Below are 13,114 nucleotides of genomic sequence, written 5' to 3'. Positions count from 1 at the left end.
AGGTACTGCCTGCCTGCCTGCCTGCCTGCCTGCCTGCCTGCCTGCCTGTCTGTCTGTCTAATATCTCCCACATACAATCAGGTAGTTTAGTCTAGTGGTGGTCTAGGACCACTTCACCACTTTTCAACCTTCAATCTTCATATATAATAAGTCCTCACTAATAATCATGAAAAAATGGTGCAATTTTTTTCTACTCGGTCTGTGTCTCATAGGAGGGCTGTGGGCAGTTCAGAAACCGTCTTCCAGTGACATCATCGATGGGGAATACAAGCTAATAGAAACTGCAGGCTTTCTAGTCCTGAAAAGTTGCAATGCGAAAATGGAAGCCATCGTTCTCACGATAATGGAAATCTAAATATTTTTGTAAGAAAATCTTGTTTAAAAAAATCTGCCTAATGATGATGTCACTGGAAGACGGTTTCTGAACTGCCCACAGCCCTCCTATGAGACACAGACTGAGTAGAAAAGAATCGTGCCATTTTATCATGATTATTAGTGAGGACCTATTATATGAAGATGGATTGAAAAGTGGTGAAGTGGTCCTTTAACTCTTTTCCTGCCCGACGTCCTTCACGTGTTTTTTCCCAATGGCGCTCGCTGCCGCTGACGTGTTTCAGGTGTTATTAGGTTTTATATTGACTCAGAAGGAATGGTCTCGCTGATATCCACCGTCCAGCATCCCCATCGCTAGGTTTTGCTCAACTGTGTTCCGTCAATCTTTGTGTGAACACTCTGTTAGCCCATTCTGACCTGAGATCAGATTCTAAAAATGTCTTCTAAATCCTGACAGTTTTCTGAAAAAGCTGTGTTTCTATGTCAGTCGTTCTTTGATTTTTCAAAAATAGCAGACCTACAAGCTCGTAGCGCGCCACTCGGTGGCGCGCTATGAGCTTGTAGATCTGCTATTTTTCAATAGCTAAAGCATTTTCCCCGCACAAAATGGGTTAAGCTCCCCCAACAGCACCTCAGGGTTCCCCCTTTCAGAAAAAACTGCTGGCTAATGACTGTCTTCAAGGCGTCCGAGGCTTTTCCATCCAAACAAGCCAGGTTTAAGGACTCTGCTTGAACGAGGCAGAAGACTTGTTTTCCTTCGCCGTGTTTTTGAACGTCTTTGAAAGGAATTTGAGTGATTTGAGCGTGCAGGCCGGGGCAGGAAGATGTGTGCTGATCAGAAGCCAGGTTTTGTAACCAAAAGAAAAAAGAAACACACACAAAAAACAGCAAAGAACTGTGGACACCCACACACGCTGACACTGACACTGCGCCCCCTCTCCTCTCCTCTCCTCCACTCCCCCGCCTTCCTGTGCCGATTTGGACCTGATTACGGGTGAGAGAAGCAGAGGGGGGGCCTGGATCTGAGAAGATGGAACGTTCTCTTTGTGTGCGTGCATGTGTGCATGCGTGCATGCGTGCGTGTGAATCTATAAGCCATTCGCCGTTCAAACCCAAATCATTAAATAATACATAAAATAAAACAACCATCCAAAAACTGAAATATACACCTAATTACCGGGCAGACAAATGCACATAAGTTTTTTTTAATGCGATAGATCAGGGGTTCTCAACCCGTGGGTCGCGACCCCTCGGGGGGTCGCCAAATTATTTTGGGGGGTCCCCAAATAATTTAATAATTTTTTGCAACTGAATGGCTGTAAAATGGTAATGAAGAGTTTACATATAGTACACATGGTACATGCATACACCTTCCCTAATGATTATATCTGGTTTCAGTATTTATTTATGGTGTATTGTCTCTATTATTAAGGTTATTGTAGCAGTCAATTTATATTGGGGGGCGGGGCAAGGGTCCCGAGACGTTGCCAAAGCATTTTCGGGGGTCCCCGGCCAAAAACGTTGAGAACCCCTGCGATAGATAGATGTTGGAACGATGGCACGGGGGGAAATAGGAGAGACAGATATAGGAAAACTGAGACTGCCCGACAGTAGGAACGTTAAAGGGCCACTTCACCCCTTTTGCAACCAGATGTTATTTGAATGATGTTTGGGAGACAAGAAACACTTCCCTGGAGTTTGTATGTGGGTAAGTTGTGTTTTTAGATATTTCAGTATTTCAAAGTGTCCATGGACTCCATGATGTCATGGACACTGCAGGCTCACTTCCTTCCTGGACTACAATCCCCATCATGCTTTGGTCCACTGCTCCTCCTTGTGGATAGCGGGAGGGCTGCCTTACTGAGACAACATGTAGTCCAGGAAATAAGTGAGCCCGCAGTGTCCATGACATCATGGAGTCCATGGACACTTTGAAATACTAAAATATCTAAAAACACATATTGCCCACATAAAAACCCCAGGAAAGTGTTTCTTGTCTCCCAAACATCATTAAAATAAGATCTGGTTGAAAAAGGGGTGAAGTGGCCCTTTAACACTAGAAAGTGTAGGACACTATAGGAAGAGGGAGACAGTGTAAGAATTGAGATAAGTGTATGAGAGAAGAAGTATTAGTCTAGTAGCCAGAATGTGAACCCGGACATGTTGAATAGTGTATGAGAGAAGAAGTATTAGTCTAGTAGCCAGAATGTGAACCCGGACAGGTTGAATAGTGTATGAGAGAAGAAGTATTGGTCTAGTAGCCAGAATGTGAACCCGGACATGTTGAATAGTGTATGAGAGAAGAAGTATTAGTCTAGTAGCCAGAATGTGAACCCGGACATGTTGAATAGTGTATGAGAGAAGAAGTATTAGTCTAGGAGCCAGAATGTGAACCCTGACATGTTGAATAGTGTATGAGAGAAGAAGTATTAGTCTAGTAGCCAGAATGTGAACCCGGACATGTTGAATAGTGTATGAGAGAAGAAGTATTGGTCTAGTAGCCAGAATGTGAACCCGGACATGTTGAATAGTGTATGAGAGAAGAAGTATTGGTCTAGTAGCCAGAATGTGAACCCGGACATGTTGAATAGGGTATGAGAGAAGAAGTATTAGTCTAGTAGCCAGAATGTGAACCCGGACAGGTTGAATAGTGTATGAGAGAAGAAGCATTAGTCTAGTAGCCAGAATGTGAACCCGGACAGGTTGAATAGTGTATGAGAGAAGAAGTATTAGTCTAGTAGCCAGAATGTGAACCCGGACATGTTGAATAGTGTATGAGAGAAGAAGTATTGGTCTAGTAGCCAGAATGTGAACCCGGACATGTTGAATAGTGTATGAGAGAAGAAGTATTAGTCTAGTAGCCAGAATGTGAACCCGGACATGTTGAATAGTGTATGAGAGAAGAAGTATTAGTCTAGTAGCCAGAATGTGAACCCGGACAGGTTGAATAGTGTATGAGAGAAGAAGTATTAGTCTAGTAGCCAGAATGTGAACCCGGACAGGTTGAATAGTGTATGAGAGAAGAAGTATTAGTCTAGTAGCCAGAATGTGAACCCGGACAGGTTGAATAGTGTATGAGAGAAGAAGTATTGGTCTAGTAGCCAGAATGTGAACCCGGACAGGTTGAATAGTGTATGAGAGAAGAAGTATTAGTCTAGTAGCCAGAATGTGAACCCGGACATGTTGAATAGTGTATGAGAGAAGAAGTATTAGTCTAGTAGCCAGAATGTGAACCCGGACAGGTTGAATAGTGTATGAGAGAAGAAGTATTAGTCTAGTAGCCAGAATGTGAACCCGGACAGGTTGAATAGTGTATGAGAGAAGAAGTATTAGTCTAGTAGCCAGAATGTGAACCCGGACAGGTTGAATAGTGTATGAGAGAAGAAGTATTGGTCTAGTAGCCAGAATGTGAACCCGGACATGTTGAATAGTGTATGAGAGAAGAAGTATTAGTCTAGTAGCCAGAATGTGAACCCGGACATGTTGAATAGTGTATGAGAGAAGAAGTATTGGTCTAGTAGCCAGAATGTGAACCCGGACAGGTTGAATAGTGTATGAGAGAAGAAGTATTAGTCTAGTAGCCAGAATGTGAACCCGGACATGTTGAATAGTGTATGAGAGAAGAAGTATTGGTCTAGTAGCCAGAATGTGAACCCGGACAGGTTGAATAGTGTATGAGAGAAGAAGTATTAGTCTAGTAGCCAGAATGTGAACCCGGACATGTTGAATAGTGTATGAGAGAAGAAGTATTGGTCTAGTAGCCAGAATGTGAACCCGGACATGTTGAATAGTGTATGAGAGAAGAAGTATTGGTCTAGTAGCCAGAATGTGAACCCGGACCTGTTGAATACACCAACGTTTTATGTTATAAATGTTTAGTATGGATCCCCAGCATGTAGAAACTGCCGGATGCTAACTTGCATTATGTTGGGCAATTTTCGTAATTGGCATAATATGTGACCATACCAATAACAACCTATAGAAGGCAAAATATTCAAATTTTCATCATGCTTTATGAAGCATGTGACATTGCCGTCATCACAAATGTGATGATGTCAGCACAATTAGGCGTGGCCGTTTTTAGCCCAATGAGTGTTTTTTTGCAAAACTAATGCTTGGAATGGATTCAGCATCATGAAAACCCCCTAGTTTGACACGTCACATGCTACAAAAAGCATGATGAAATTTTGAATATTTTGCCTTCTATAGGTTGTTAATGGTATGGTCACATATTAATTATGAAAATTGCCCAACATATGCAAGTTAGCATCCGGCAGTTTCTACATGCTGGGGACCCATACTAAACATTTATAACATAAAACATTGGTGTACTCAACATGTCCAGGTTCACAATGGGGCTCTATGGGCAGTCGCAGTCCCGCCCCCTACCATGGACCAGGAAATGATTCTCCGTTCATTTTCCTCATAGACATTTCAGAAAGTATTTATTTAAAGACGTTTACGCCGCGGACAAAGCCAACTCGAGTCGTGACAAATCATGACAACAAACACAATGTTTGGGGCCGAAAAAATAATTAGAAAGAAGAAAAAAACGGCAGGTTACAACACTTTCTTTTGTTTTTCTTCTTTGTAATTATTTGTTTGGTCCAAAATATTGTTTGTGTTGTCATGAGTTGTCACGACTCGAGTTGGCCTTGTCCGCGGCGTAACCGTCTTTAAATAAATACTTTCTGAAATGTTTATGAGGAAAATGAACGGAGAATCATTTCCTGGTCCATGGTAGGGGGCGGGACTGCGACGGAGCTGAGAGGGAGACAATGTGCAGGAGAGGAAGGAAGAATCTAACCTGACTCCGCCAGATGGGGCAGCAGAGAGTACACTGGGTTCCCCCCCTCCTGCTCCCATCTGGGAACTCTCAGGCAGACTTGATGCTCGGCCACAAAACGGCCTGGCCAATCAGCAGCAGCTAGAGGCGTGGAGCGTGTTTCTGAAATCTCATAAAAATAACACAAGTGTTACCAACATAATTCTCTCACGGATCATTAACCATTAAACCTCCCTAAAAACACAACAAGTGCAGTACCTTAACGTAGTAGTCCTAGTGTCCCCCACGTTTGTTTCCTTAAGATATTAGGCCATTTAACCATTTAATTACAGTTAAGAGCATTAAGAAGTGATTTTAAGTATAATCTGCGGTTCATGAACTGTTTTTGAAAATTACTCTTAACCCATTCAGGCCTGACGTCGAAATAAAAAAAAATGTCTTCAAAACCCTGACCTTATATGTTTCTGTATCGGTGGTTCTCAATATTTCATGTCAAGAACCCCAAAAAGTATATGTAATATGCCTCCGCCACCCATCTGAAAATATGTTCTTCCAGGGACCCTCCCCAGAAGCAAAGATTTGAGTTAAAATGTTCACTCTGTAAGTCTGTAATGATATATATATTCAAAGATTTGAGGCACATTTTCACGATTTTTCAAAAATAGCAGACCTACAAGCTCATATGAGCTTGTAGATCTGCTATTTTTCAATAGTTAAAACACCAAAAGGGGTTCCCGCCCAAAAGGGGTTAATATAATTAACTGCTGTCATTATAGGCCCTAATCCCTGTAGGCTAGAGAAAGGGCGTTAAGGAAAGAAGGGAATGACTCCTTTAAGAAATTACGCACACATGCACATGCACATGCACATGCACATGCACATGCACATGCACATGCACATGCACATGCACATGCACATGCACATGCACATGCACATGCACACAATCGCTCGCGTGTACACGCATGATGAAGGCTGCAGATTCTATCAGTGTCAACAAGTTGGAACATTTATGTTGCCTGTTGGGATACGGGGCCAACATTTATGTTGCCTGTTGGGATACGGGCCAACATTTATGTTGCCTGTTGGGATACGGGCCAACATTTATGTTGCCTGTTGGGATACGGGCCAACATTTATGTTGCCTGTCGGGATACGGGGCCAACATTTATGTTGCCTGTTGGGATACGGGCCAACATTTATGTTGCCTGTCGGGATACGGGGCCAACATTTATGTTGCCTGTTGGGATACGGGCCAACATTTATGTTGCCTGTTGGGATACGGGCCAACATTTATGTTGCCTGTTGGGATACGGGCCAATATTTATGTTGCCTGTCGGGATACGGGCCAACATTTCACTAACAGTACGTGCTTTTGTTCAGCGTTCAAATCATTATTCTTTTTTTTAATAGAGAATGAGATTATATCGGCATTGGTTTATATCTGTTATCAGCTATCGATCGATCAGCCATACATTGCATATATCGCCCATTCTTGTTCGTGTTTACACACACGTTTGCATGCAAAGGATCACAGCGGAAATAAGCTCTCTTGGGTTTTTGAGTGGTGTAAACCACTCCTACAACTGGCTTTTGTGTGCAGAAAAAAATGAGCATGGTTGCTATGTTCAAAATAATTTCTGACGTAATTAAATCACACCCGGGTGAACTGGATGACCGTAGCAACCGTGGTCATTTTCTCTGCACAAAAAAAGCCAGTTGTGAAATCACATCCGGGTGTGATTTCATTACGTCAGACATTACGTCAGACCACAGCTGATCATGCTATATAAAACCTTACACCACTCAGTTCACACAGGTGTGATTTTTTCTGTATGTATGCATCTTTGTCAGTAGAAAAAATCAATCAATTCAATCAAATTGTCTGTAAGTAATTAAGTAAGTAGCCTTGCCGAGCCATGAGGCCCATAGGGGCAGGAGCCTATCTCCTGTTTCTGTAGCGTGAGGCAGCTTGATGTACAAGTACACCCCCTGGACATGACGCTAGTATGTCGCAGGGACTTGCCCCCAATCCAACCCTTGATGCTGAGTGTCAAGCAGGGAGGCACTGGGTCCCATTTTTAGAGTCTTTGGTGTGACCCGTCCGGGGATCGAACCCCGACCTCCCAGTCTCAGGGCAGACACTCTAACCACAAGGCCACTGTCTGTACTTCGAGATAAAAGCTAAGTGGGCCAATTCAAACCATATTATCAAACATATAGCAAGGGAGAATAATGTCAAACAGGTCAAAGGTCAATTATGCATATCGTGTGGGGTTGTGGGAGACCGATTAACGGATATTTTATGATCACATTAATGCTGTCGTTGGTGCCCATTGTCTGCAGGGTCCCTGGTGCCCATTGTCTGCAGGGTCCCTGGTGACGTATCCACGCCGTCTAATTAGGGCAAGATATTTCCTTGTCTAAAATGGCGTCGGGCCACGTCTAATTAACATCGAAAGAGGGACAGTAACACGACAGCGAAGTGACAGGCAAGCCAGACAGCCATCCACCATCGGCCATGATGCCTTCATGAAATATTAAAATATGCATGTGTCCTCCTCGCGCCGAGAGACGTTCCTCTCATTATGGAGGGCATGGGGGGTATAGACTCCTACACTGTAACGTGTACCGGCTTATGATCCTCATATGCGGGGTGGGGTGGGGGGGGGGGGGGGGGGGGTGGGGGCACGCTGGGCAAGACCTACGCTGTAGACCATACATGGGCAACTGGCGGCCCGCGGGCCACATGCATGCGGCCCCCACCTTCACTTAACCCATTTTGACCTGAGATCAGATTCTAAAAATGTCTTCTACATCCTGACAGTTTTCTGAAAAAGCTATGTTTCTATGTCAGTCGTTCTTCGATTTTTCAAAAATAGCAGACCTACAAGCTCGTAGCGCGCCACTCGGTGGCGCGCTACGAGCTTGTAGATCTGCTATTTTTCAATAGCTAAAGCACAACATGGCTGGATTCACAGGCTGGATCGCTCACTGAATGGACTCATTGGACAGATGACAGACCCAGGCCGTAGTTCTGTAAGGTACACTTCTACCATCAGAGGACACTGGCACGAGTGCCTCGCTTAGAGTAGTAACCTGTGGGGCTGGGTAAATGTACTGTATTTTTATTTATTTTTATTCTCGTATATGTGATGTATTGTCTTACCTTGTGGGTCACCTGGGTGATGTGTCATTTTCTCCACCTTGGACCTGCGTCACTCCTCTGACGTGTGGAGTGCAGGGGTCATCACGCACGCACGCACGGCCATGACACTACACAACATTCATCCAACAAGCATACAGCAATGCAGTAAAGGTCTGAGTGAGGCCTAAAGTGAAGACAGTGTGCAGGATTCCAGTCTATTCATACTTTTACTTGAGTAAAACCTGATTACTTCTCCCATTATGTCCATCTCAAGCTGGCACGGTGGTGCCCCCTGGTGGAGTGACTTGGTTATGTTTATGTTGTATTCATATATATAGGCCTGTGCTGCTGTCGTGTGGAACAAGCTCACAAGGTCCCAATGTGTGACGTGTTGTGAGCTTGTAGATCAGCTATTTCCTATACTTTTGTGCATAATCATGAAGTAGGGAATTCATTTACGAAATATGGAAATCCCCCCCCCAGGTTGCCATGGCTACGCTCACAAACGAGGCCTCTAATTAATAACCAACAGTGACCTTTGGCAAGTGTGCTTATGATATGAAAGGCAATTCAATTATGATATTGCTTTTAAAAGATTTTCTGATATACTGTATACCGTTGCTGTGAGATGGAGACCAGTACCGTACTCCTACTGTACTTACAAGGTGTACATGAATCTTTCATTAACACATTTAGGCCTGACGTCGAATTTTTTAAAGGTATATTCAGTGATTTGACATAATTCAAATATCACTTATTTTTTCTTTTTTTCTGGATAATCCTCCCTACTATAGAGTGTGCTGACCATATAAGGAGTTCCTCCCTGTCCCCAGTGAGCCCCTGGGGTCAAAAAACCCTAGTTTCAGTTTTGGTGGCGGGTGGCAAAACCTTCATCCAATCAGGATGAGAGGGGCCTTCCTCCAATCATGATCGAGTGGGGGCAGGCCTTGGTGCACATGCTGTTGGCCTGTTGCACTTCCCCCCACTGTAGAGCGTGCATGTGCACATTTTGTTACTGGGGCGGACTGGGTGGTTTTCCAAATCACCCAAATCACTGAATGCTCCTTTAAATGTCTTCTAAATCCTGACAGTTTTCAGAAATACCTCATGTTTCTATATGTCAGTGGTTCTCCAACATATTCATGTCAAGGACCCCAAATATATATGCCATTGGCAGCCGCCCGCCGACCTCCCATCTGAAAATATGTTGTTCCAGGGACCCTCCCAGTAGCAAAGATTTGAGTTAAAAAAAACTTGCTCTGTAACAATATATATTCAAAGATTTCAGGCACATTTTCATGATTTTTCAAAAATAGCAGACTTACAAGTTCATAGCGCGCCACTCGGTGCCGCGCTATGAGCTTGTAGATCTGCTATTTTTCAATAGCTAAAGGTAAAGTAGGCCTACAACATAATGCTTAAAACACCAAAAGGGGTTCCCGCCCCAAAATGGGTTAAGGATAATTCCTCAATAAGGATATATCCTCAGTGAAAGATTAATTGTTTTAAAGTAAACGTTAAAACAATGTATCTAACATCTGGATTTCTTTCAAAGACTCTTCACCTCTAAAATGGACGTTGGGTGGACGGGTGGATTTTGCGAGAGAAACAAGCCGCCAGGTCTATGAAATCAAGCCCAAAAGAAGCGACTAGGCCACAAGATCACACACAGCCGGGTCCCTAACAAAAAGACCTAAAGGAGCATTCAGTGATTTGGGTGATTTGGAAAAAAAAACCCGGTCCGCCCCGGTAACAAGATGTGCACATGCACCATGGAGGAAGGCCCCTCTCATCCTGATTGGATGAAGGCTTTGCCACCCAAAGCCCAAACCGAAACTAGGGTTTTTTTGACCCCAGGGGCTCACTGGGGACAGGGAGGAACTCCTTATATGGTCAGCACACTCTATAGTAGGGAGGATTATCCAAAAAATAAGAACAAATAAGTGATATTTGAATTAAGTGAAATCACTGAATATACCTTTAATAGCATCAACATCTGTTTGACCACCTGAACCCATACGTTTATCTACATGCTCAGGTTGCAACGTTGTGATCTTGTAGATATGTTCTTTTTTTTAAACTATCTTGGGGAAAAAATGGAAACAACTCAAATCTTGTATGCGGGTACCTGGCACAAACGATATCGCACCGCGATATGGGCTTGTAGATCTGCTATTTTTGAAAAATCACTCAAGTTTGTGCTTCTGTGGGTCCCTGGAACAACATATTTTGAGATGGCGGTCGGCGGCCAAATACATTGTTGGGGGTCTTTGACATGAAGACGTTTTGAGCTGTTAGGATTTAGATGGCATTTTGTATAGAATTGGCCTCAGGTCTTAATTGGGTTATAAGACAGTCTCATCTGCATATTATTTCACCGTTCTGAAATACAACTACAGTGGGTTTACGCTGCCCAAAGGAAAGACAATACCCTTCAATTCAATTATTTATCCTCTCGCATCAACCACCAAAAAAAGAGAGAACGAAAAAAAAGATGAATAATGTTAATGTAAGGTCCATTGCAGCCTCAGCTGGGCGTCCCTCCTCCTCATTAGTTTTAACCCATTTTGGACTGAGGTCGATTAAAAACCTTTTTCATGTCAAGGACCCCCAGAATTATGTCTATTGGGCCACGGACCCCCATCTCAAAATATGTCGTTCCAGGGACCCCCCAGAAGCAAATATTGTAGTTAAAAATGTTCGCTCTGAAATATATATTCAATGATTTGTGCCGCATTTTCACGATTCTTCAAAAATAGCAGATCTACAAGCTCATAGCGCGCCACTCGGTGGCGCGCTACGAGCTTGTAGATCTGCTATTTTTCAACAGCTAAAGCATAACATAACGCTAACACCAAAAGGGGTTCCCGCCCAGAATGGGTTAAAGGAAGGTTAATCCTTTTTAAGGTTGTTCTGCATATTGATATGATAATTATGTCTGGTGGAAGAGGCATCCGTCAAGGTAATAGAGCATAAACAGGAGGGGCATTAAGACCCCCCGAGGGGTCCTCCGTACAGGAGGGGCATTATCAGACCCTGAGGGGTCCCCGTGCTGCTGGGATACAGTAGGTGCTAATTGGAAAGGGGACAGTGAGGTGTGGAATCTGGAGAGATGGGGACGGAGAGAGGGATTCTTCTAGAATCTGGAGAGATGGGGACGGAGAGATGGATTCTTCTAGAATCTAGAGAGATGGGGACGGAGAGATGGATTCTTCTAGAATCTGGAGAGATGGGGACGGAGAGATGGATTCTTCTAGAATCTAGAGAGATGGGGACGGAGAGATGGATTCTTCTAGAATCTGGAGAGATGGGGACGGAGAGATGGATTCTTCTAGAATCTGGAGAGATGGGGACGGAGAGATGGATTCTTCTAGAATCTAGAGAGATGGGGACGGAGAGATGGATTCTTCTAGAATCTGGAGAGATGGGGACGGAGAGATGGATTCTTCTAGAATCTGGAGAGATGGGGACGGAGAGATGGATTCTTCTAGAATCTAGAGAGATGGGGACGGAGAGATGGATTCTTCTAGAATCTGGAGAGATGGGGACGGAGAGATGGATTCTTCTAGAATCTAGAGAGATGGGGACGGAGAGATGGATTCTTCTAGAATCTGGAGAGATGGGGACGGAGAGATGGATTCTTCTAGAATCTGGAGAGATGGGGACGGAGAGATGGATTCTTCTTCAGACTTAACCCCCCCCCCCCCCCAGACAATAGTAATAATAATAATAATAACTAGAACTGCACTCTGGTGAGTGCCTACTTGCTTGTTGCACACCAGTAGGCCATAAATGGCCTACTGGTGCGCAAGCAGAGCGCGCAAGTACTGGTGACGTATATGTCGATCAGTGCCGGGTGGATTAAAGCAAATGCCTCTATGTATATGTATATGTATTTTGTAAGTTAATTAGCGGTATATACTGTGGTTACTTTGCGTATGTATCGTAGCAGCATATGACGTCGGGGTATAACTGGTATAACTAGCTCTCAATGATGACGTAATAAAGATGTGGATTAAAGGACCCAATGCCATAACAATGTGTCCGCGACCCACAAATGGGTCCCGGCCCCGGGGTTTGGGAACCAATAAATGGTAAATGGTAAATGGTGCATTTATATAGCGCCTTTATCCAAGGCGCTTTACATAGATTGTGCATTACATTCACCCATTCTCACACACACATTCATACACCGATTGCAGCGGAAGCCATGCAAGGTACCAACCAGCACATCGGGAGCAATTTGGGGTTCAGTGTCTTGCCCAAGGACACTTCGACATGTAGACAGGAGGAGCCGGGATTCGAACCGCCGACCCATGGATCATTGGATGACCTGCTCTACCTCCTGAGCCACAGTCGCCCTCAGTGTGCTAGAGAGACAAGGGGTGCGTTCGGTCAGGGGATGTGGTCAGTGTGTTGAGTGTGGTGGGCGGTGACGTCACAGAGTGCGTTCAGTGTGCCTTATTTACGAACGACCACAGCTGTGACGCATTCACACCGGACAACCCCAGCTTCAGGGTGGGGTCGCTCAGTGCGGGCACTCGGCACACCCGGTGCGCAGCGCACTGGATTTTCGAACGACAACGCACCGAGTGAACTGAATAAACGAACGACAAGAGAGCACACCAGTGCGTTCAGGGCGCATTTCCGAACGCACCCCAAGGTCATGAGTGACCTGCAGGGTCACCTAGAGATGAATGACCATCACTCATATCAGGGAGAACATGATGAATCATTTTGAAATGCAGAGTCAACACTAGACTGGACTCAACTCCTATAACCTGCAACACAAAGTTATAGCTTGAAGACACTCTTAACTTCATTTGACACCTCGGTCAAACCTCACATTTC

The sequence above is a fragment of the Electrona antarctica genome (assembly GCF_951216825.1).
Source record: "Electrona antarctica genome assembly, chromosome: 24".
Lineage (NCBI taxonomy): Eukaryota > Metazoa > Chordata > Actinopteri > Myctophiformes > Myctophidae > Electrona > Electrona antarctica.
This window is presented reverse-complemented; position numbering follows the sequence as displayed.